The sequence below is a fragment of the Camelus bactrianus genome, chromosome 9 (genome assembly GCF_048773025.1).
Source record: "Camelus bactrianus isolate YW-2024 breed Bactrian camel chromosome 9, ASM4877302v1, whole genome shotgun sequence".
Lineage (NCBI taxonomy): Eukaryota > Metazoa > Chordata > Mammalia > Artiodactyla > Camelidae > Camelus > Camelus bactrianus.
This window is the reverse complement of record NC_133547.1, coordinates 35920347-35947776: the sequence shown is the minus strand read 5'-3', so window position 1 is coordinate 35947776 and position 27430 is coordinate 35920347. Positions and strand designations below refer to the sequence as shown.

At 34.6% G+C, this 27430-nt stretch overlaps 1 long non-coding RNA gene across 1 annotated transcript in view; it reads right to left on the bottom strand.

The window, feature by feature from the left end:
• The window catches only part of LOC105068857 (uncharacterized), a 149124-nt gene extending 122377 nt beyond the window's left edge, over positions 1–26747 (bottom strand). Inside the window, exons 1-3 of the long non-coding RNA XR_012509157.1 lie at positions 26620–26747; positions 22869–22957; positions 2773–2886 (exon numbers count right to left, since the gene is read on the bottom strand). This is a non-coding gene — a long non-coding RNA (uncharacterized LOC105068857). The remainder of the gene's footprint in view (positions 1–2772; positions 2887–22868; positions 22958–26619) is intronic.
• Positions 26748–27430: the final 683 nt, after the last annotated feature.

Below are 27430 nucleotides of genomic sequence, written 5' to 3'. Positions count from 1 at the left end.
GCTCCCAGCTCATGTGACTATCTGCTCCCAGATCATGTGACTATCTGTCTAATGCTGGATCTGGCAGGAGACACATGCTTCTAAGAGTTCTGTGTAACCTCTACATGCCAAGACTTTATCATTTGAAACTATGCATTTGTTGGTAAAATGTTGGGAGGACATGACGCTCTTCCCTCTCTCGGAGAATGTTACTGCTTTCTGTGCTGAGCATCCTATTGCAAGACAGAATCCTTCCTTCCATACCCTAAGTTAAGTAAAACCTCTCACTTTTCCATCTGACTGGAATACACACAGTTGTCATATATACACTCTTTATCTAGGAATTAGTGAAATTTCACCAGGATTCATCTATCTATCTATCTATCTATCTATCTATCTATCTATCTATCTATCTATCTATTATCTATCTACCTATCTATCCAACTATTTATCTATCTATCTATCCATGTGTCTATCTTCTTTTATCCTGCTTGGTACTCAGTGGAACCACTCAATTTGAGAATGAATATTATTCTCTAGCTACAGGAAAATTTTATTTCTTTGAATATTGCCTCTACTTCTGTTGGAATTACTCTTAGATGGATCTATTCTTTTTGGATCTTTTTGTATATACCCTCTATATTTTAAATTTTTTAGGTATTTTCCATTTCTTTGATTCTTTTACCACGAGAAATTTCCTGGCTTCAATTACCCAGTTCACTAATTAGCTATCCTTTTGGGCCTATTCTATTATTATTCAGTCATTAATTTAGTTGGTTTTTTTTTCTTGGAGTCTTCATTTTTATTTCCAAGATTTCTATTTAGTTAAATTTGTAGGTGACATATTATTTCAGAGGTTATAAATACATTTTCTTATTCCTCTAACTATATTAATTATATTTTAACTTTCTTATTTTAAGTTTATCCTCATAAATGTTTCCTAAGATAGTAGTCCTTCTACTCATTAAATTTGATGCCACTCTTTCACAGTGTTACTTTAAAAAAATTGGTGATTTATAGATTTTGGCTCATCTTTTTTGAGATTCTCTGATGTGGTCCTGTGATTACAACTTTTTAAGTGTCTTGAGATATTCTTATTCTGAGCTTTAGGAATTAAATTAGTTCAAAGTCAAAATAAACACCTATATATGTTCTTCCTGGAATATAAATAGAAATTATTCATGTTATCAACAGTGTTGATTCTATTCTTCACATTTGAAAATCAATTTCTTAGAAAAGTAGCATAAAGCAAATATAGAAGTCATTTACTTATGTTTGTGGAGCTTTGGCAAGATGAATAAAGGAAAATAGCACAGAGTCACACAGAAAGGTTAAGGAACAGGGAGGGTTTATTGGTGAATGTTGAGGTCAGGTTCTCTAGAAGCAGAGCTAGACATAGAAATTCTGATATTTTGAGAGTGTACTCTCAGGAGAATGGGAGAGAAGGAAGCAGACTAGGACACGGAGAGAAAGTTAAGCAAGGATCTGGTCCTCACTGGAGACTAAATTCATCCTGGTGCCATGAGGACCTCCGAAACACAAACTAAACCTCAGTATTGCTCCTAACCTGAGGCAAGGGGGAGGCGACCTTTTGTAACCCCAAATCACTCATTCTTTAGCCTCCTCCTGACGCAGTAGCAGGGAGTGGCCAGTATAACTATCCATCCAGCCAAGGCATTTCTCTGGAGAGGGATCATCTGTGAATTCTTTGCAGCCAATATTCACAACAGGAATGTTCATGAATTTTTTAGGCTAGGTGTTAAATTGTTAGAAGCTCAAAATCAGCCATGATGTGAGACTTTATACAATAGAAATTGGCAAGTACTACAAGTCAGATTTTTTCCCCCAAAGAGCCATTTTACCTGCACCCCACTGATATGGTGGATGAGTAAAATGGCCCTTGCTAGGGATCTGGGTGGTGCATACAAAATGGCCTATAATCTACCCCTAGCACCCCTCAGACCCACCTCTTCCTCTTCCTAGAGTCTGGTGGGTTACATTCTGAGAAATCTTATTAAAGAAAGATCTGTGGGATGAGCTACAAGTGCTACCTCAGGTTTTAGCCCCAAGGCCTAACAGATATTCACGACCTCCCTTCAGCGTACACTCAAGATTTCCTTTCCCTTCTACAGCACTTCAGTGGAGGTGGGTGGCCTGTGTGGTCACCATGCTCCGATGAGGGTGGTTGCTTTACTTGCTCATTTACAGTTAAAATGGGACATAGGAATAATAAGAGATGCTCCAGCAGATTACCTGGGTACCAAACATATTTCTCCACACCCTCATTATATAGCATCAGTCCTTCCTTTTCATGATATACAGGGACCACTGGTAACTTCTTTCTGTGCTCTGTGGTCTGTTGCCACTACTTTCCCAAAGAGTGGAAGCTATATGTTTAATGGAACTCTTACTTGGGTCTCCTGGAAAAACCCAGGACCTTTAGGCCAACAATGCCTAAATTTAGGGGGTCAGGAGGCACAAACTTCACAAGTGAGTCACTGGAAGTGATGGTAAATGGGGCCATTCCTACATCTATTCCTTGTATTCCACTCCTGGGGACACAACACCCAACAATGTGTAATGGCTATTTGTTGAAGATACATGTCACAGCCTGTGGAAGGTCTAGACTGTCCAGGTCCTTTTGGATTACATTGTAATAGGGGGCAAGAGAATTAACATAGCCCTGGGACAAGACCATTGTCAATTCCATACAAATGCAAGTTATTTCTGATACTCCATCCAGATAGGTATTAAAATGACAGCATTTTTCAGAGAAATATTTTCACCACTTACCCAAGAACATGTTAATAAAGATACCGCACATAGCATAGCAAGAACAGTTGGGGCTTCTACTTGGTTAAGTTATGGTAGTCCATTGTCATCTGCCATTTTCATTCTGGTCTTCATCTGAATGGAGAGTTAAATGTAAATAGAAGCAGAACATTAGCACTGAATCTTAAGGGGCTTTCACTTTAGTTTTTCTACTGCAGTGGATCTTACTCTACTGGTCAACCAATTTGTGAGGTTTACAACTGCTAATTATTTCCATTGTAGTTGTACAATTAGGAACCAGGAAGATGACTACTGAATAGGGCCATGGACTCTGGATCCAGGATTCCACTTATAAACAGACCTCTGATGCCCTAGTCAAGCATGGAGAAAATGATGCCCCCTCTCACCAAAGTCAGAGCCCTGGATGCCATTCTGATCTGCTGCCCTCCTTGCTTCTCAAAGACAAATGCTACCATCAGACTTCATCTAATCTGGGATCCTGTTTTTTTCATTATTATTATGGGGACCAGTTTTATAGTAGCATCTCCTACCATCCTATCCTACAAAGAATAACTGCCACTAAGCTTCTCAGTGAGATTCTGTTGCTCCCCTCATCAACACATTTCTTATTGCTTTGGAGAAGTGAGGAACAAAGACAGCTCCTAGGTGTCCCTGTCTCACATAGTAAACCCTGTCTAGCATTGCTACTTTTCCAAATATTTTTATCCCTTCCTCCACATTCTTCCTTCCAAAGCTATTCTGGAATCTGTATCTAATATGACCATCACCTTTTCTAAGCTCATTAGAGCCATCACAGCAGCATATTAGACTCGATTCCTGCAGCCTTCACTAGGGTGGTAAATTGTGTCATAAGAGTGACACATGCTGACACATTTTCTCTTATGAAGCTTATATTCAATCTCCCCTTCATGCTCCACCCTCCATACGTACTCCTAGGCAATCTTCGCTGGTTACGGCTGTTCTCTTCCACTCTTGCATTACCATACTTCAGTACTTCCAAACTATAGGAAGCATGTTGATATTTAACCCTAATCATGGGTCTGCTGGTCAGGAGGGGAAGTGGAGACACATCCTGAGGAGGACAAGCAATGTCTCCTAAGGCATCTGCACTGGAGTCCTTTACATAATATTCAAACAAGTGATGAGGGTAGTATAACCACTTTTCCAATTGGTGAAACAAATATTTCTGGGGAACCAGAGAGTTCAGGAAAATCTGGGAGCTCAGTACTCCCTAGTTCATCCACTCACGTATCTCCTTCTTTGGTTTGAGGGCCGAACTCCTTCCTTAAGAGAGATTGTTTTTGACAGAGGAAACTTCACTGGGCTGATAATTTCAGCCTTTGAAATTCTGACACTCTTGTAATTAGGTCCTGGGCCTGGTCTTTCGCTGTGTCTGCCCACTGACTGCAGGAGGTAAATGTCCTCTTAAGTTCGGCCAAGGAGGCCCTTTGGCCTTCACACTTTGCTTTATGTATTGTTAATAGATTAATAAATTGGAATCTGTCATGCTATATTTTCAATGAATTAATGGGACTTAGTGACAACCATCGCTCTTGGGTTTACTAAATGTGAAAGTTGAGCACTTGAACGGTTACACCATTATAGGGACTATCAGTAACCCACCTATGATGTGACAAGATCCTTACTGCCCTTTGGAGGGACAAGTGATCTCCCTCCAGAATACTTTTCTTTGAGTCTGCTTCCTAGCACCATTCACAATAGAACATTACAACGTTAACTCAGGTTTCCTAGAAGTAGGTGGAGGTAGAAGTTTTTACAAAGTGATTTGTCGAAGACTGTTCAGAAGAGAAAAGCAAAATAGTGCAGGAAAAAAAAAAGCTAACCAAGATTTCGTGTTGTCCCACAGAGAGTTCTAGAGTATAAATTGTGTCACCAAGTTGGTCTGAAGCAAGGGGTCATCTTTTTTTGTAGTCATTTACTGGATGTTGAACCTTAGGGTGGAAATTATTATAAATTATGTATTTTCCTAGGCAAGGAGAAAGATAAGACCATTAGTATCTAAGACCTGCCGAAGTGAGGTGGGTGCACCAGATTGATGAAATGGATCAGGCTTGGATGTTAACGGTATCTATTGCAGTGAGACTTAAAAGTCGAGGTCAGTGAGCAAGCACAGAAGTTTGTCTGGAGAATATGTTGGACTTGCAGTAGATTTATATAAAGGAAAAGAGATGTTTCTTCTTTTTTGCTTTTCTCTTTTATGGGACCAGAGTGAGGAGCGTTTGTACATAGAGAAGAAAAGCTTTTATTTTTGCATCACTTTCTTCTCTGTAAGCATGCCATGGGTGAGGGAGGGTGTTCTTGCACCCATTAAGGACTGTTTTTTTGTTTGCTATAGTCTTGTGGGACTTGTAGCTGCAGGCTCCTTTGGCTTTAAGAGCCATTTGTTTGGGATGCTTGCCCCTCCTGTAGAAATATTGGGAAACTAGAAGTGCAGTTGAAACTCTCCAATCCTTAGGGAGAAGTTGAGAACTGGGTGTTCCCCCTCTACTGTGCGGTGCTGTGCCGGGGATGGGATTTATGGTGAGAGGTTGTCTCAGCCTGTCCTATAGGCATTTGCTCACTAATCTGATGTATAGGAATCTCTCAGCTAGTTTCTGGATTTCTCTCAGAGGCAATTGCTCCAAGTATCGTGGTATGTTTGGTGCATCCATGTGAGGAAGAAAATTCAGGATCTTCCAAGGTCATTATCTCAGTCTCTCCTTCCTCTCTATAATCTTTTGTAATAGATCCTGAGCTTTGCTCGTATTTTTAGGATTTTTATCTATATTCATAAAACACATTAGTCTATTGTTTTCTTGTGAGATCCTTGTCTGGTTTTGGTATTAGCAACTATAGAATATTTATTTTCAGTTGTTTTATTTCCTTTGGAGAATTTCATTTAAATTATATATAAATTTTATTTGTATTCCAGTTCTCTGGTAATATTTATCATTTTATAATATATGTTTCTAAGTATATCATACATTTTAAATTCTGTGTTTGTTAATGACAATCTCTGGATCATCTCAGTGTCTGTTTTTCAGAAAATTTTAAATGAATACCAGACACTTTGCATAAAAACACTGCAGGTACACTGATTGCTACCTTCTTCAGAGAGCATTTTCTTTAACTGCTGATTAGCAGTTATGAGTGAATGAATCCAGGTAGGGATAGCAAATTAGACAGCGACTTTCAGGAAGTGTTTGTAAAGCCTGGCTTATCTGGGAGACAATCCCAGGTATAGAAGCTGTAGTTTGTAGTGTTACAAAAGAAAAGCTTCTCTTGTACCCTTACCTCAGATTTGTATTTCCTTAGCACCTTGAGACTTCTCAGCTTCAAACTTCCTGCCTAGCTACTCAACCTCTCAGTTTATCTTGTGTCAGTAAAGGGCTGAAGATGGAAAGAAGCTCAGGTTTTCAGAAATCTCTGATCTCCATTTCTATCCAGTTTCTTGAGCTCTCAAATCCTGAATCATGGATAAGCCTGAATTCCAATTTTGTCTTCCTTGACTTAACGAGACTGCTACAAGCTCTGATCAGCTTTGACTCTCAATAGCTATTTTCTGCTCAAATTGTCAGCCCTCAACTACATGGCAGTGCCTCAGCAAAAGCCTGGATAATGAAAGCAGAATGTGATGTCACCAAAACTTCAATGAGTTTAGCTTCTTTTGGAATTTTGGCCTTGGTAGGATTTATTTTAAAAGTTCTACATAACATTTTTCATTTGTACTTAGTCAATGGATAGATCACACAGATTTGAAATGGTATTTGTGATGGCTGAAGTAATTAAATATAAAGATTTGAAAGAGAGTAGTTTTGAAAACGTGGTTGAGGTCGTTGGAATGCACAGACAAGGCAGAAATTATATCGTTGAAGATGGAAATATTCTTCTCCCAATTTAACACACCCCAAAAACCAAAGAAGAAATAAATTTTAGTTATTATGTATAAACATAAACATTTCAAAACATATGCAATTTTTAAATTACAATTTCTGAAAACTGAAGGGACAAATAAAGTTGGGAGGTGAGAATCATCGACAAATTATTTTATTTGTTTTAAAATTAAAATACTGTGTACCTTCATGAAATACTAGTTCACCAAACATGAACAACTTTGCTTTTCCTGTGATTAAGATCCTATTCCAAATTGTAGAGGTTTTTCAGGAACCACCAATCTCATGATACTGCATTAAAGTCATCACGTATGCGAAGCCTGATACATTTGACCATGTGAACAGCCGAGGACGACAGAGCTTCCTCCTTGGGAATCTAGAGATCATGCATGTTTTGCAGTCCTCCAGGTGCCTGCCCTCAGTGAAACATTTGACTAAACAAGCAAACAAGCCAGGAAGAAAGACCAAGGTAGGCATATTTTTAGGAGTATTACATTAATCATAACTAATAAAATCGGGGATTTTTTGTTGTAATATGTTGGATGAGTCTTGGTATACTTCTTCCAATAAAACCAAGGGTTTTTCCCCTCAATTCCATGTAACCTCATGATTTTGTCAAATCCACATAACTCTGCATGGGCAATTCTGTTCAATTCTCAGTATAACTCTTCTTCACCTTTATATATTTTCCCCTTAGAATAGGCATTATAAAGGACTGACTACAGAAGGTGGCAAGAAGACAATCTGATTTATTTTTTTTAACTTTCTTAAGACAATGCCAAGTGGAGAGGAGTTACGGAGTCTGATTTGCAGCCCTCCAAAGACAAGCTCAGTCTAAAATCCTGAATGTGGTCTCTTCCTTAAACCAAGTATCTGTGCTCCTCTGACATGAAAACTGAAGAACTTTGGAGCTGCCCTAGAATCAGTATCTTGCTTTAGTTTCCACAACTTCTCAATGATGCCCTGATACTATATCTAGAATAAGACTGTGTCAATTCTTCTCTCTTATTCTCAAGAATCCAATGTAATCCAAGTAATAAATGATAATGGGTTCCATCTCCTAAACATAATCCCCTTATATATCAGGGTAAACATAAGATAGAAGATCACTTTAGGTTTTTGTCCCCTAAGGTATGGCCATCCTTCCCTACTCCTAGGACATTCCTGAGTTAAAACAAGTTCTCAGACTTTAACTCAACAACTCTGGTCTCAGGTCTGTGTCCATATTAACACACATTAATAATATACAGGGAGTATATATGTGTGGGTGGGGAGGGCTATGTGGGAACTCTGTATTTTCTGCTCAATTCTGCTGTAAACCTGAAACTGCTCTAAAAAATAAAGTCTATTAAAAAATAATAATAGAGACTAATTTCATATTTTTCAAAGCTTATTTCATGGAGTGGTTTTCCCACAAAGTGCTAGTGTTTTTACTGCTTTTATCCTTTTTAACAAAGTTAATTTTGTTTTGCTTTTACTGCAGGAATTATCAAAATTTATACTATGACAAAGAATAGAAAGAAATGCATTCCCTCTCCCTTTCCTTGACTAGAACAATTAACCTCCTTGGACACAAAGCTGGCAATGGTTTAATTGTGAAAGAGGTGAGTGAATAGCAGCTACACTAGCACATTGTCTAGTCTTAAATTGTAGCTCTGCTATAAATCCTCGAATTATTTTATAGGGTCTTCCCACAGGAAGGGAAAGAATCATTATTCAGTGTAATTTAAGAGATGCCTCTCATAGCAGAACAAAAAAAGAGAAATTATGACAGCTAAAGTTACTTAAAAAGCTTTAACCAATGTCCACATCATTGCCTACGGAGAGAAACTTTAGATTCTGAAATATCACAACTGTCCCAATACTCAACTTTTTGTTTGAATTTCTATTTCAATAGCCCAAGAAAAATGGAAAAAAATAACTTTTACTGAAGTTAAATTGTCTATATGGAAAAGCATATATGTGAAAAATAGCTGCAAATATGAAATAAATTAAATTCTCATTTGGAATTGCCTAATGTATAAATAAATAAAGAGTTTTCAAAAATTAGCCATAACAAAGACATTCTCCAACATATATATTATAGAACATGATGAGTTACAGTTAATGTTTATTCATGATCAGGTTTTCTTAGACTACACATAGGGAAAATGAGCTTGTTTCTTTTAAGACTATTAACACATAGATACAAATTACTCACTGAAGCCATGGTGGAAATGCATGATTAATGAGACTTGGTTTCAAATGTTTCCATATAATGATTCCTTTAAGTGAATAGAATGTGGATGGTGGGAGTGTTTTGGTCACAGAGGAAATGAAGGAAATAAGAAGAAAACCATGATCAAAATAACAGGCATTTATCATGCTAAGCTGGTAAAGTTTTGATCAAAAACAAAAACAAAAAATGAAGATGAGAATAATTGACTATATTCCACTTTGCCTTGCTGCATGGGTTATTTTAGCCCTTGAGGTCATTTTGTTCATATCTATTAGAGAAAAGAACCTCTGATTCATTACAGATATATTTATCCAAAAGGTGGAGAATGTGACTGCAGATGAGAAAGCCACTATTAGTGGTCAGAGAATGCTAAATAAAGGATGATGAGTTATTTTATTTTCCGAACTTGACAAATATCACATATGCTCTATTTCTTCCTTTAACGTAGAGTGTGGTGAGACCTCCATTGAGTTTCCCCTAAAAAATAACACTTAATATTCTCTACATTACTGAAGTCTAGTGGTAGCCCTTAGGCATTTTCAAAGCTATGAGCTAACAAAATAGAGACAATACATACTGAGTGTCTTGTATGAACTGCAGTAATAAGAGTATAAATACAACCTATGGCTTAGCTTTCCAAGACAGCACTGGCTTTCCCCACATGCCAGCCTGCAACCATCTCTCTGTCAACAGATTCTAATAGAACTTTTAGACACTTATCAATATTCAACTATATTTCCTATTGACTCAAAATTGCACAGTGATTGATGTCAAATTGATTATAATCTTGTTAACATGATGATATTACTCACTAACCAGCATAATCAAATAAAATGTCAGTGTTTGCCTTTTCTCTCTCTCTCTCTTCCTCTACCCCCTTTATTTTTATTGGTTTTTTAAAGTAAGAGTTGATGAGGTTCTGTGTTTCTACATTGACAAGGAAAATGGGGTATTCCAACATACTATTTTAATTTGATAGTTCCTAAAACTAAACTTTTGCCAAGGTATTTGTGAGCTTGGACAATTTAGTACTGTGAAGTAAGTGACAGATTTCCAATGAAAGTATAAATGTGAAGTTCTGTTGTAAAGCAGGGTATAAATCTGGGGATAAAGATAAAACATGTATTAAGTAGTGATAGAAAGCTTCTGTAAGGTGAATGAAGTAAAAAGTATTCTATCTATTCAGAAAATTGGCTTCAAATCCCAACCCTGCTGCTGGATGTGAGTCTTCAGCAAACCACTACCCTCTCTGTTAAGTTTTTCCATTGACAAAAATGAGGATAATGTGTTTGCCTGACTTACTTTCTTAGTGCTCAGAGGAGGAAATAAATGCAAAGCACTCGGTAAATTCTAAAAAGAAATATAAGCTACAAGTTGTTATGAGCTTTGATTAATGTTTTTGATGAATCAGCTATATTGTTTTCTTGAGCAAAAAGGTCTGAGATACATTAAAAAACTGACATGACAAGTGAGATGAATCTACATATTAAGTGCAGAGAATATCTCAATAAATCAAATGATAAATGTGGAATGATGGAATCTGTTCCAGTGTGACAATTTCTTTCAGACAATATATTTTTTAAAGCAATTTATTACTCTAGATACAAAATGCAGTTGAAACTTTTGACTCATCTGCCTAATTGCATAAGCATACCAGGTTCATGAGGGTGATGTAGTCAGTATAAACATTTTTCATTTCATTTTGTTTCATTTAAGGAAAACTCTTAAACTGTGTTATTTTTCTAAATAAATCTGGACAAAATTGTGGAGACAGTGAAAATAAGATTTAGGTTTCATGTCTTTTTTATTAAAAGTGCTTTAGCCACTTAACAGAAATAAGCAAATCTTTAATTTACCTTAAATATCTCTTCTCAAGTGGAGAAAGATGCTTCTAATAAATAAAATTACTTTTCACTATTATTAAATATTTACAAGTTTTAAAAATAAATTAGTATATTTGAACATTTGGCAGTAAATAAAATTTAGATTTTGTCTTATTCTGTTAATATCAACATTCATTTTATTTACTATTATGTCAGCATGTATGAATTACTTCAAAGCATTATAATTCAACTCAGCAAGAGAAAAACAGAGTAAATTCATTCTACATGGATTCTCAGCTTCACAAGCCTCAAACTTCATTCTTAAACTCCTTCCTAGCTTGCATTTTCCTTGCACAGTTAGAGACTTAGGTAGTATCAATGTTTCCTCAAGCTTGTTCACAGCTGAGTTGTCAATGACCAATTTAATTCCAATGATAAAGTACATGTGCTTTACTATTATTGCTTTCAAAGAATAAAAATAAATGTGTGCTCTCAGTGATATTTTGTCTATCCCAAACCTCAGATTGTGGCTCCAGTACACGTCAGTATGCTAGAATATATCAGAGCACACAAATGCAAAAATGGGATATTGATCTTAAAATATAAGGAACTGAATATTCCCACACTTTTTGATTTATGTGAGATATCCAATGTTGCAAACTGCCTATCTATAATCTGTTCAACACACGGAATCCTATGTAGCTAGAAATGTTGAAGCAGGTGCTTGTTCTACTTGATCAAATATTGGAGGCATGACATTGCAGCACATTTAAAACAAAATGTAAGTTCCATGGTGGAGTGGTCATCCCAGTATATGTAGAGATATCAGGTGTGGAAAGAAGTTCATGTTGTGCTTGCTCTAAAATATTCTTCATTCTGTGATCCTGGCTAATTTGTATACAACATTCAGTTATAAGATGAAATATGTCTTCTGCAGAAAGACTTCTTAAAGGATCTCCTATTTTTTTTCTTAATAACATTTATTATAATCCATAATGCTACATTTGTTTTGGTAGGCATTTTTATACCTGTCTTCAATAAATTGTAAGTTTCATCGATTCAGCCTAATATATATACATGTTCATTGTAGTTCATTCAACTTTTGCAAGAGCCACATACATTCTAATTAGACAATAGATATTTCTCAACAAATAAATGCAGACTTTTAGGGCTATATGGAGCATTTGAGAGGTCTTAACTAGCATCTCACGAGCCAGAGCTAACTCTGGCTACCTCAAGATACAGATACTGACGTTAATAAGTCAAGTTGAAGAATACTGTAGAAGATTTCTAATATTAGATGAGATGTCTGTCTTCTTGTGACTGACAAAGGTTGATTCAGGGTGTGAGAATGTGACCAGCGTATCCTTCTGAAAGGCTGACATTTTATTTGACTTAGCAGACAAAACAGAATACGTCCTTCAAATGCACTGAAAAACGGAGCCCAAGAGAATGATGCCATTCTCATTTAGCCTTGTATTCTGCCCTCTTTTTATCCTTGGAAAAGGAATATTTGAGATTGTAAAAGGATAAGAGTGTATGAGTCTTTGCTGAATTCAAAGGGGCATCTTTAGATTTCCAAGAATAGAAGGCTTCAGCAGAACTTCTTAGAGTATTTATTATTTGTCAGTATCCAAAACCAGCAAACTTCTACCAACTGTATCACTTTGACTTTAATGTAACATAAAAGCTGTTCTGCATGACAGATTACATTGCTGCAACCAATATTATAATTAGGATAGAAGGCAGATACGTTAGATTCACATTTAGGAAAGAGCTACAGAAGATTAATTACAATCTATTAAAATTCTAAGTTCATCACCATTTAAATTTTTTTCACTTGATGCCAGAATGGAAAGATTCCAATACATTGGTGAGATGAATGTAGCATGCGCTGATCTACCAAGCTGAACCCATTCAAACTTAAGGACCCAAATATGTTATAAAGCATTATTACTTGAGATCTAAATCTTAAGCAAGACAGAAATCCAAATTAAAATTGCCAAGGATTATGTGTAGACAGAGAATACAATCAAGAAGAATCTATATAAATAATGCTTTGTCTTTAAGTAGTCCAAAATCACAAAATTATATGATTCATGTTGCCTACTATAGTTTAAGTTGGCTTTTTCTGAATTGATTTTAAGTCATTGAAAGGTATACCTACTTTCATGTGTTTAAACATTCATTTTAGATTAGCTTTTATATTAGCTGTCACATGTCACAATTGAGTGTCATCTGAATCTTCTATCTAATTATGCATGCAAATGCAGAGAGTTCAGCAAGAATATTTTTAATAATATGAGTACTTGATGCCACTTTTTGATTTTTATTAGACTAATTAATTGCATACAATACCATTTGTGATGTAAATTCCAATAACAAGCTGTCAATCATTTAAACATAATATGATAATACATTTTGGTTAATTTTATCCAAGACCACAATCTTAGATTTCAGAGCTCCATTTGCCTTTTCTAAACAGCAGATCAGGGCTCTTTCAAAGGTAATCATGAAAGTCTTCTATGTAAAATAAAACATGATCAAAACAAATGGGGTCAAATATTACTTCCCCATCGAGAGAGCTGTTCTGAAATAAAAACTTTAGCTAAACTTCTCAGGTTAGGTTTTGGAAATTCTGATTAGCTTAATCTATGCAAGCAGAGGACAGGAGGCAAATCAAACCTATTCTGCCCTTCTAAGCTAAATGTACTGCATTACAAACAGCAACAACTATGATGCAAGCACTTCATTACTTTCTTACTATTCTTTAATACTCATAGCCTAATTTATCCTGGAGTTATTATAGCTGGATAATCAGCTAATTAGGAATAGTCATTATCATTTTCATAGGCTTTTTGCGGAGTACTATGTCTGAGTGATTTAATATACATTGCTTTATGAGAACACTGTTGAAAGTAACACACAAACAGGGCCATAGGAAGATGAAAGCAAATGTCATTTCATAATCAGGAAAATCATTTTTTTTTTAACTAGAGTCATGAGTCTGAGTAAAGTCACATATGTTAGCATCAAAGGAATAAAAAAGCACCTTTAATCTTCAAAAACATATTATCTGTATTAATGTATAATTTTCTGATTTCCTACATAATCCTCACTACATGTGCTTTTTGTTTTTGTTTTTGTTAGGACCTTTACTTTTATGCTACATTTATCATGGAAATAGTTATTGAAGAAAGAATTCTAAGTTCTAGAAAAATTTAGTTTGAAATCTGGCTTCACTATACAGCAAGAAGGCAACTTTAGGTAAAATACTTAATAACTCTGCACTCAATAATCTCACTTTAAAATGAGGTAAATAGCTTTTCCTCCGTCTCAGCATGGGTGATTTTAAATTTCAAAGAGAAAACGTGGATCTAAAATACACTCTGTAAATGCACTCTATGCACATTATATCATTTGGCTCACACTCCAAAATTCAGGCGAGTACTGTTTTATATACAAACGTATACGCCATTTATCTGTTAGTATGGTTGGTGTTATCTTAGATCCACAAAGAATTTCCTTAAAGCAGACTCTAATGTGAACATTTTGGTGGAAAATTTAGTAAGAATTAGGTGATAGAGAATGAAAATCACATTTGCTTTATAATTTTGATCTGAGATTTCAAATGTATTTTTCTGGCAGGCAAGAATTTTTAAAAATGAAGATGAACATAAACAATCAAACATCGTGATGTGAATTCAAAAAAATAAACATTCTTGAAGGAAATTGTAGGTGCTACTCCAGCGATCATCACAAACGATGAAAGGCAAGCAGCCTTCTTGCTGCTACGGAGAAGGTTTCAGTGGTCTGTACAGAAGATCAAACCACTCGCACATTCCCTTGAGCCAAAGCCTAATCCAGAGCAAAGCCCTAACTCTCTTCATTCTATGGAGGCTGAGAGAGGCGAGAAAGCTGCAGAAGAGAAGCTTGAAGCCAGCAGAGGTTGCTTCATGAGCTTTAAGGACAGAAGGCAACTCCATAAGATAAAAGTGCAGGGTGAAGCAGCAAGTGCTGATCCAGGAGCTGCGGCAAGTTATCCAGAAGATCCAGCTGAGATCATTAAGGAAGGTGGCTACAGACAAAACAGCATTACGCTGAAAGCAAATGCCATCTAGGACATTCACAGTCAGCAAGAAGTCAATGCCTGGCTTCAAAGCTTCAAAGAACAGGCTGACTCTTATTAGGGGCTAACTTAGCTGGTGACTTCAAGTTGAAATCAATGCTCATTTGCCATTCCAAAAATTCCTAGGGCCCTTAAGAATTATGCTAAATTGACTCTGCCTGTGCCTTTATAAGTGGAACAACAAAGTCTGGATGACAGCACATCTGTTTACAACACGGTACACTAAACATTTTAAGCCCATTTTTGAGAACTACTGCTCAGAAACAAAGATTCCTTTTGAAATATCACTACTCATTGACAATGCCCCTGGTCACCCAAGAGCCCTGATGGAGATGTACAATGAGATTAATGTTGTTTACATGCCTGCAAATACAACACCTATTCTGCAGCCTTCAGATTAAGAAATAATTTCTACTCTCAAGTTATATTCTTTAAGGAATAAATTTTGTAAGGCTATAGCTCCCATGGATGATGATTCCTCTGATAAATCTGGGGAAAGTAAATTGAAAACCTTCTGAAGAGATTGGCCATTCTAGATGTCAATACGAACATTCGTGATTTATGGGAAGAGGTCAAAATTTCAACATAAACAGAAGTTTGAAAGAAGTTGATTCCAAGCCACATAGATGACTTTGAGAGGCTCAAGACTTTAGTGGATGAAGTAACTGCAGATAGAATGAAAACAGCAAGAGAACTAGGATTAGAACTGGAGCCTCAAGATGTGACTGAATTGCTACAATCTCATGATCAAACTTCAATGGATGAGGAGTTACTTCTTATGGATGAGCAAAGAAAGTGGTTTCTTTAGATGGAATCTACTCCTGGTGACAATGCTGTGAAGATTGATAAAATGACAACAAATGATTTAGAATATTAAGTAAATTTAGTTGATACAGCAGAGTTTAAGAGGATTGATTCAAATTTGGAAAGAGGATACTGTGGTTAAAATGTTATCAAACAGCTTTAAGTGCTATAGAGAAATCATACACAGAAGAGTCAATTAATGCAGCAAACATCATTGTTGTCTTATTTTAAGATTTCCACAGCCATCCCAACCTTCAGCAATCATCACCCTGATCAGTCAGAACCATCAACATCAAGGCAAAAACCCCTCAGCAAGAAAATTATCACTCGCTGAAGGTTCAGATGATAGTAAGCATTTTTTGGCAATAAAGTACTTATAAATCAAGGTGTGTACATTGTTTTTTAGACATAGTGTTACTAAAAACTTAATACACTACAGTATAGTGTAAATATGACTTTTATAAACATAACTTTTTGGAAACCAAAAAATCTGTGACTAACTTTATTGTGGTATTCACTTTATTGCAGTGCTCTAAAATCGAACCCGCAATATCTCACAGGTATGCCTCTATGGACTTTATTGTGTTGAGGTAATCTCCTTCTATTTACGAGGGGTTTTTAAAAATGTTTTTATCTTGAAAGGGTGATGAATCTTGTCAAATGCTTTTTCTGCATCAGCTGAAATGATCAAATGATTTTTTTCTTCATTCTGTTAATATGGTATATTACATTGATCGATTTTCATATGTTGAAACATCCTTAGGTTTCAGGAACAAAATCCCACTTGGTCATAGTGTATAATCCTTTCAGTATATTAAGTTCAGTTTACTAGTACTTTGCTGAGAAATTTTTCATCAATATTCATCAAAGTTATTGGTCTATAGATTTCTTGCAGTGTCTTTGCCTGGCTTTGTTATCAAGATAATGCTGGCCTCATCAAGTAAGTTAGTGAGTATTCCCTTCTCTTCTATTTTTTTGGATGAGTTTGAGAAAGATTGACATTAATTCTACTTAAATGCTCAGTAGAAATCTCTGTTGAGGCCCTCTGGTCCTGGGCTTCCTTTTTTGGGGAGGATTTTGATTACTGGTTCAATCTTGTTACTAGTTATTGGTCTGTTCAGATTTCCTTTTTCTTCATGATTCAATCTTGGTAGGTTTAGGTTGTGTGTTTCTAGGAATTTACTCATTTCTTCTACATTGTCTAATTTGTTGGCATATAGTTGTTCATAGTATTCTCTTATAATCATTTTTATTTCTGTGGTACTGGTGGAAATCTCCTGTTTTTCACTTCTGCTTTCAGCTATTTGAGTCTGCTCTCCTTTGTTCTCAGATTCAATCTAGCTATGCATTTGTCAATTTTGTTGATTTTTTTTCCATTTTCTGTTCAATGTATCCCTTCTTTAATATTCATTATTTCCTTTCTTCCACCAGCTTTGGGTTCAGATTGCTCTTTTTCTAGTTCCCTAAGGTGAAAAGATAGATTGTTGGTTTGAGATCTTTCTTCTTATTTAGTGTACACAATTACAGGTATAAACTTTCCTCTTAGAACAGTTTTCACTGCATCTCATAAGTTTAGGTATGCTGTATTTTCATTTTCATTTGTCTCAAGATATTTTCTAATTTCTCTTGTTATTTCTTCTTTGACTTATTGGTTGTTTAATAGTGTGTTGTATAATTCCCACACATTTGTAAAATTTCCCAGTTCTCTTTCTGCTATTACTTTCCAGTTTCATTCCATTGTGATTAGAAAAGATACTTTACATAATTTCAATCTTTTAAAATTTATTAAAATTTGTCTTGTGGCCTAATATGTGCTGTACCCTGGAGAATGTTTCATGAGCACTTGAAAATAATTTATATTCTGGTCTTGTTTGGTGGAGTGTTTTTAACATATATGGGTCCAATTGGTCTATACTGTTATTCAAGTCTGCTATGTTCTCATTGATATTCTATGCAAGTGTTCTGTCCGTTATTAAAAAATGCTGAAGTCTCCTCCTATTATTGTTTAGATATCTGTGTCTATGTCTCTTCAATTCTGTCAAAATTTGCTTCACATATTTAGAGGCTCTGATATTTGGTGCATACGCACTTATAATTGTTTTAGCTTCTTGGTGAATTGGCTCCTTATCATAATACAACATTTTTCTTTGTCGCTTGTAATAGTTTTTGACTTAAAGTCTATTTTGTCTGACATTAGTGTAGCTAACCCTGCTATCTTTTACTTTTTTCCATTCTTTAAATTCAGGCTTTGTGTATCCATGGATCTAAGGTGAGCCTGTCATAGATAGCATTTGGTTGTGTCCTGCTTTTGTTTTTGTTTTTGTTTTTGATCCATTCAGCAACTGATGGCTTTTGATTGTGGAATTTAATCATTTACACTTGAGGAACTTACTGATAGGGAAGTACCTGTAATTGCCATTTTTCTAACTGTTGTGTCTTATGGCTTTTCTGTCCCCCATTTCCTTTCTTACTGCTTTCCTTTGTGTTTATTTGACTATTTTTAGTGACTAGCTATGAGTCCTTTCTCATTTCATTTTGTGTATGCTCTATAGATGTTTTCTTTGTGGTTACCATTCCAATTACATAAAGCATTCTAAAGGTATTACATTCTATTCTAAACTAATGACAATTTCAATCACATACAAAATTTCATTCTTTATAGATTCACCCCCTTCTTAGTTATTGATGTCATCAATTACATCTTTACATATTATGTACCCTATGATCCAGCAATCCCATTCCCAGGCATATATGCAGAGGAAATTCTAATTCAAAAAGGTACATGTACCCCAATGTTAATAGCTGCACTACTTACAATACCCAAGACATGGAAGCAACATAAATGCCCATCAATAGATGACTGGATAAAGAAGTTGTGGTATATATTTATAATGGAATACTAGTTGGCCATAAAAAAAGAATAAAATAATGCCATTTGCAGCAACATGGATAGACCTGGAGATCATCATACTAAGTGAAGTAAGACAGAAAGAGAAAGAAAAATACCATATTATATCATTTATATATGGAATCTAAATAAAAGGGACACAAATGAACTTATTTACAAAATAGAGACAAGCTCACATACATAGAAAACAAACTTATGGTTAGCCGTGGGGAAAGGAGATGAGGAAGGATAAATTGGGAGTTTGGGATTTGCAGATATTAACTATTATATATAAAGTAAATAAACTACAATGTCCTACTGTATACCTTGTAATAACATGTAATAAAAAAGAACATGAAAAGGAATATACATATATATATATATATATATATATGTATAACTGAATCACTATGCTGTATATCAGAACTTAACACATTATAAATCAATTATACTTCAATACAAAAATAAATAAATAAACTAATGATAATTTAAATCATATATAAAAACTTGACTTCTTTATACTTTCCCCCCTTTTTAGTTATTGATGTCACAGATTACATCTTTACATATTGTATACCTGTTAACATAGATATCTAGCTATTTTTGTTTTTGTCATTTAAATTCTATACGATAATTAAAAGTCAATTTATACACCAAAATTAGAATAATGCAGGTTACTACCTTTTGTTCATGTATTTACCTTCGGCTGTGTTGTTTTAATCTTTATTTTCTTTTATTTAATGAATGATGTTCCAGTTCCTACAAGGCTGCATTTTCCTATGTATTCTTATAATAAATTCCCTCTCACTGACATACTCTGAGAACACATTTAGTCCTTGAAAATTGAGTCCAATGAATTAAAATCTTTCTCTAGTTTTTCCCCAACTGACTGGCTTAAAAAACAATGAATGGCATAAATACATAAAAGTTTTATTACTATATAACTGTCATACTGAAAATTAAATTTTGTCCTAATTTTAAAACTTAACCCATTAAAAGCATTACAGGCTTTTGAGAAGGAACTGAAACAGAAAACCACTAGTTTAGACATTTAACTGATAGAAACACCAACAAAATAATCAACATTGACACTTAAAATAGTAAACCTTGGGAAGGGAAAATCCTTGAAATACTACAGGTTTGATGCCTGTTTTCTTCTAGATAAATTTTCTGATAACTGTCAAGATTTGAGCCTGGCCGGGGAAAAAAAAGAGCTAAGAAATACTTTAATCTTAGTGACTAATTTTAGAAATAGAAAATAATAATATACTGTAGAAAATTGGGTGGTAGGGGGAGGTAAATCAACAGAAAAAAATTAACTCTATGCAACTACATTTTTATTTGTAAGTATTAATTTCTGTTTTTATAGTCTCTGAAAAAGAAGAATGCCCTTGGAGCACTGCAATTTGCACAAGTTAATTGGATTTTTTCAATACAGTATTCAGAGGACAGTGTCTTGAAAATAAATTTTTTATTCAGAATAGGCATCTTCAAGTGGAAAATTAAAAGTATGTAATTGAGATATAAAACTGTCATGAATAAATACACAAAAACACCCACAAAAAATTTAATCCTTTTTTGTGAATTTCTACTTTAAAGATGAATATATATGAATTTGAGCTGGACTAGTAGAGTATCTACATGTTTGGTCCAAATATCTAAATTTTTTTTAATTTACAAATTTTGTCATTTTCAGTTGATCTAAAATACACTGAATAGGTCCTGAGATAATTTCATGGAAGTGTAAAATAATTGACTTCTGTGTTTTAGACATGTCTGGGGAAGAATTTAACCTTAATGGAACATAACAACTAAAACTAAAGGGAAAGATTGACATTATACCCAGATTATCTAAGTCTACAGAAATCTCACTATAAATAAAAAGACCTAAATAATTTAAAAGGGTGGAAAATTATACATCATGCTAACACTAATTGTTAAAAAATCCTCTAGTGGCTATATTAATATCAGAAAAAATGAGGTTTTAGATGGGAGTATATTATCATAGATAAGGAAATGTATTTTATAATCATGAAAAATAAACATAACAATCCTAAATGTTTATGCATCTCATAACATAGCTTCAAAACACATGAAGCCAAAACTGACAAAACTGCAGGGTAAATAGATCGAGAATATAGTCAGAGATTTCAGTACCCTTTTTTCAATAATTAATAGGACAGAGAGAAATTCAGTAAGGGTATAAAAGAATTAATCTACAATATGAACAGCTTGACCTAATAGACATTTGTAGCACACATCACCTAACAATGGCAGAATACACATTCTTTACTAGTGCAATGAATCATTTTCTAAGATAAATTATCTTCTGTTCTGGGCCATTAAGCACGCCTCCACAAATTGAAAATGATTCAAGTCCTATGAAATATGTTCTCTGACATCAATGGAATTAAATTACAAATCAATAACAATAGTAAATCTGGAAAATTCCTAAATACTTGGAAACTTAAAAAAATCTATATAATCCATGAGTTAAAAAATTACTGAAATAGAATTGAAAATATTTTGATCTGATTGAAAATGAAAGCACAGCATATCAAAATATGGAGTCCGCAACTAAAGTATTATATACAGAAAAACTTATAGCATCAAACACAGGTATTAGAAAAGAAGAAAGATCAGTAATCCAAATCAGTAACCTTAGGGTAATCTTAGAAACTAGAGAAAGAAAAGCAAATAAAGCCCAAAATAATCAGAATGAAGGAAATGAAATGAGCAGAAGTCAATGAAACAGAACATAAATAACTGTAGAGAAAAATCAGTGAAACCAAAATGTGGTTCTTGCAGAATATCAATAAAATTGATAAAACTCTAGCCATACTAATCCCAAAGTGATGTACAAAGACACAAATAACCAATATCAGGAATGAGAGGTTATCACTCCAGATGCTACAGGTATTAAATAGATAATAAAAGAATGTTATGAACTTCTTTATGATAATAAATTTGACAACTGAGATAAAATGGACAAAGTACTTGAAAGATACAAGCTACCAAAGCTTACTCAAGAAGAAATAAATTACCTGACTAGCCCTATGACTATTAAATAAATTGAATTTATTATATCTTCCTACAAAGAAATTCCAGGCTCAGATGGCTTTGTTGCAGAATTTTACCAAACATTTAGAAATAATACCAATTCTAGACAAACTCTTTCATAAAACTGAGGAGGAGGGAAAACATCTCATTTCATTACAAGAAAAGAAAACTACAGGCCAATACTCACTAGCATAGATAGACTATGCTTAAAATTTTGGCAAAGTAAATCCAACAACATATTAAAAAATGTATTATAAGCAAGAGAGACTTTCCAGGATACAAGATTTTTCTAACATTTAAAAATCAATCAATGTAATTAAAGCACTAAAACTAACAGAAGAAATGATAGAAGAAAATATTTGTGATTTTGGATTAAGCAAAGTATCTTAATTATGACACCCAAAGAATGGTCCATAAAACATAATTTGATAAATTGGATTTTATCGAAATTAAGAATAATTTGGCTATTTAAAAGGATAAAAATATAGGGTAATAGATTATCCCTAGGGTAATAGAGGATAAAATGACAAGAGGTAAAATGACAAGAGGTAAAATGACAAGCTACAGACTTGTTGGGAAATCACGTAACTGATAAAGGACTTATACCAAGAAGGTGTAAATCTAAAAATAAGAAAAATCTAAAATATAAGAGTGAGAATCTAAAAATAAGAACAAATAGCCTATTTTTTAAAAGTGAAAATGACTGTGTAAGCAAAAAGCAGCCACCTGATACCCGGGGAGCATGTCTGGTGCTATCGCCCAAACCCTGGGGTTTGCTAGGAGCTTCCTTTCATTTACAGACAGGTGTTGGTGTTTTTTTTTGAACATAAATAATGTCACAGTTATTCAGATAAATACCCTGTGTGACCAGGACAATGGATCAGGACAAAAGCAACTTAAATCCTCAGACACCTCTGAATGTGGTGAGAAACACAAACATTGCTCAAATCACAAAAATGACTAAACTTCTCCCTGTTGCAGCCAATACATGTGACTACTGCTTCTTTACCAGTTACAGATTTAAACTTGTCTCATTCACCCTGAATTATGTATAAAAATTCTTTAGATACCCAGAGACTTGCCCCTACTTGCCCTTATTTTATTTATTATTAAAAAATAATTACATTAGTGCCCATAAAAATTGTGTTGAGAGATAGTTTGTAAACACAAAATCTCCACATTTTCTTTCTAATTTTATGAAAAATTTGAGAAATTATACATATTACTTAGAGTAGGCTAAACATTAAAAAGTTCAAACGCAACAGACAAATTTCCTACTCACAAACAGACAGGACCATTCAAGATGCTCGTGGCTCTGCCAACATCAAATGGGACCTTTGGATGTCTTGTTGGGTGTTTTTATTATGTCAGCTGAAAGAAAAAAAAAAGTGTGGAAGATCACATATAGGAAATGTTTTGCACCATGCCATGGAGTTCTACATGTCACTTCACTCATATCCTACTGGGTAGAATATTGTTTCATACCCATCTTTAACTGCAAGCAAGTCTGAGAAATGAATCATGCTGTTAACCAAAACTTAGAAGAAATGGGTTGTCCTTATCAACTCAGAACACTAGGTATGCTATGGAATTTTTTTTTAAATTTAACTGTAATATATATGCAGAATTGTACATGAAACATAAGTAAGGTTTAAAAATAGAGTTAAAGGGAATATTTATATCATCACCACCCACCCAAGTTAAAAAACAAAAGCAATGTCGTTATGCCTTCTGTTTATTCCTTCTAACTGCAGCATTCTCCCTTCCCACATAGGTAAACATTACATGGACTCCTACAGTAATGTTTCCTTTGTTTATTTTAAACATGGTAATGCCTATGAATATTCTAAGCAATATAGCTTTGCTCAATTTTGAACTTTACATAAACAGCGTCACATATATATTATTTTATGCTTATTTTTCTCTACATTATTTTTATTTTTAGGAGATTCATGCATATTTTAGTGAGCAGTTGTCATTCACTCATCTGCATCTCTGTGTTCCATGTTATATTAAGAATATAGCCAATTTTACTTCATTCTATTGGTCAACTGTGCCTCTGGTTTGGAACAATTCTAAACAAAGTGGCTACAAACTTTTGTACCTGCATTCTGCTGCATGATGAAAAAGTTTCCCTACCCAGGAAGGGAAGCAATGATCCATATGTTATATTTACATTAAACTTTACTAAATAATGCCGGACTAGTCTTCCAAAGTAGTCGTAACACCATATGCTCCCATAATGGTATGAAAATTACTCTTTCGCCACATCCTTGACAGCAGTATCATTAGGTTTTCTTTTTAATATTTGTAGATCTAGTGAATGTATAATTATACCCTGTGTTGTTTCAGTGTGGACTTCCCTGATTATGTGTATGTTTTCCTGATGATCAGTGAAGATGAGTATCATTTGATATGCTTATGGACCATATGGAGTTCCTTTTTATTCAAGTGCTTATAGAAATGTTCTATGATTTTTCCAGTGGATTTTCTTTTTCTCATTAATGTGCAGGAACCCATTATATATTGTGGGATTTTTTGTCAGTGATACATACTGTGAATATTTTCTCATTCAGTGAAGTGATTTTAACTTATCTTTTAATTTTCTTATAGTGTCTTTTGATGAACAGAATTTTTATTTTTAATGCAGTCAAGCTCATTTATTGCTTAATCAGTAGTAATCTTCTGAGCTCTTTTCCATTCCATTTGATGCTACTGAATTACTCCAGATCTATGGTAATTTTTGACAATGAGTACGGCAAGCCCAACCAACATTTTATTTTCTGAAGTTTGCTGGCTTTGTATTAATTCTTAACTGCCAAAGCTCTTACTCTCAGGCAACACTTTTTGGATTCTTCACAGGCACCTATCAGTAATCTTCCCTGCAACATCATCTGGCACAATTATCCGACTGGTTGCCTATGACTCCTCTCACTGTTCCTTCATAGAGCACTATTCCTTGCCCCAGCGGTTCTGAAATTATGGGTAGGGTCCATTCAAGATGATTCATGCTCAAACATCCAAACACTTTCATAATATTTACTCTAGCCCATGAGAAAATATAGCATTTTTTCTGCCAAACTCTTGAAGGTTGAGTCTTCCCTCTTGTTCTATTATCAGGGGAAGTTTTAACCATTTCTGTCCGTTAGACTTTTCTACTGGGGGTCCAGTCTCAGTTGTAGGCTTCTGTTTCCTCTGAATTCCAGAGGACAGACTTCTCAGAGCCATTCTCTTCAAATCCCTCTTGTCCCATTTGTTTGGAGATGAAGGTCAGGTTGAGGAGTGGGAAAAATGGACACACACCTCTAAACTCATAGCATTCCAAACAAACTCCCCCAAGAAATTCTCACTATCAGTCTTTCTTCTTGGTTAGTCTCTCTCCCCTTATGTAACCTGGAGGTGGGTATAGGGCTGCTGATCTCAGAATCAGTTTAGGGACATTCAGATAATAGATTATCTGGGACTTCTCTTTGGAGCCTCCATCCAACATCTCAAGGCACAAAAGGTCATATTTAGCAGTATGTTTCTCTGTAACATTTGAAATATTTAATCAAAACCATTAACATATTACTTCATATATAGTCAAGTAAAACCAGTTAAGTCTATAAGAGATATTAAGACATAATGTTCAAGATAAACATGTTTAATATAAACATGAAAATATCATATCCTCCAATGTGAACCAGTTCATTTGATTTTAATTACAGAAAAAAACAGGTGACACTCTTTGGCTAACTACATAGCCAGCTATCAAGTAATAGGGAGTATGAAACACTTGACAATCAAAATAGCTTTTGTACAAATGATCTAAAATATCTGTTTTGTAGCACAGCTGTATCATCCAGCCAGATTAAAGTAACTGGAAATCTATGTTTTTCTTAGTGTCATCACTTCTTTACCAGCCAGTTTTCCATCATTCTTCAAATAGGATATGACCCTTTTGTAACCCCATAACTCTGAATATCCCTCTGCCCAAAAGTCTTTTTTTATTCCTTATTTACTACATGTTGAATTTAGATCAACCATAAATGTGATGACTTCTATTAACCACGTCTCAACTCGCTAAAGAAGGGTTATCTACCTTACAGCTGATGTCACAGCCTTAAATTCATTATCTGTTATAGCACATTACAGATCATTAATTATAACAATTTGTTTGTTTCCTGTATTAAACATGAATTATATCCTCCCCAGAGCAAAGCTCCTGGAATATAATTAATTCTTTAATAAATATTTGATAAATAAGTGACAGTATCATATCTCCTCTACTTGAAGGTCAGAGTTAGGGAGACTGATACCAGGTTTTCAGTTCAGCGTCAGGCAGCATAGGACACTTACAGAACCTAAATGTGTGTCAAACCAGAGAATACTGAGGAGTTTGTTATAATCTGTGACTTCAGGTGACAAGGAAGGAAAGATACCTGCAGGTTATACCCAGTGATATGGTTTATTAGTAGATAAAGACAAAAATGTAAGGAAACAAAGAAGACATATCAAGAGCCAAACAGTTCTCATGGAGAAGCAAAGCAATAGGCACTGCTATTTTGGATTCAACAGCAATTGCAGTGGATCAGCAGTAATTTCACTAACTCAGCAGTGGCTCTGGTAACCCAACCCATTTGTCAAGTGGACACCTAGTGCTTACTACTCTAGTGACTTCATGACCCAGCTCCTCTTACCTCTGACTTTTCTAAATCTGCTGCTATATATAGACTTCCTCTGCTTCAACTGTTGGGTTTTCTCTAATCTGCTTCTGCATTGCCTGTGTTCTTTTTGTGTACTTAAACTCTAAATTTTTTAAGATTGTATTTTACTGGATTTCTTCTAATAGGTAGAATACTTTATACCGGGTCACCTTCTATGCTACTGGACTTCTTGCACCTTGCCTGTAGATGGTTCTCTACCACATTATCATTGTTAATTCAGTGTTGGTCAATATAGCAAGATCGTGAGACACTAAGAAGGGTAAATAAAGAAATAAAATGCCTATGCCTGCATGTTTCAGAAAGAATTATTGAGCATAGCATACAAACCTCCTGTAATATCCAGTAGCATGAAGACGTACTAAAAACATCAAGAATAAAAATGCAAACGAGTTCCATGGTCAAGTCCAAAGGGAGTGACTGCACTTGTGTACAATCCAAAGCCAGATCTAAAGACCCAAAATAATTTGGAAACAAGGAAGGATCTGAATAGGAGCAAAATAAAGGGTCATCAAAAATTTAATGGGAGGTAGAAAGAGCACACTTTTACTGATGTCCAGGAACAAAAAGCTTGAGCGTATTAGGCACAAGATTTGAGAAAACTGCGTTTATAGTATAATTTCTGAGTGTTGTGTGTACTCATTACATCTGGGATGTCATTGTTGCTTGATCTCACTTAATAGCTCTAGGAAGTGTATGAGTGTGTGTGTGTGTGTGTGTGTACATATATAGGGAAAGTAAGTTCACATTCATATGTCCAATTCAAATGTAATATTATATATTTAAGGTATTTGGTATTATATTTTTCTTTTACTCTTATGTTAAAGACACTAATTCCTACTCAAATAAAGTTGTTTAGTTAATATGTTTTATCATTAATTTATAGAGTAAAGTTTAAGATTTCTTTGTGGCTCTTCTTTTTCTAAAAATACATTCTCCCTAAGATGTACAGAAATCTGCATTCAAAAGTCACATTAATTATCTTATCTGTAATATTATTGTTAATTATCAATTGTTGCATTGCAGATGACCCCTAAATTAATAGCTTAATAAAAAAAATTTACTTTGCCCATAAATCTACTTGTTTCTTTTCCATGCAGTATCAACTGAGGTGACTCAAAGGACAGCTGGGCACTGAATT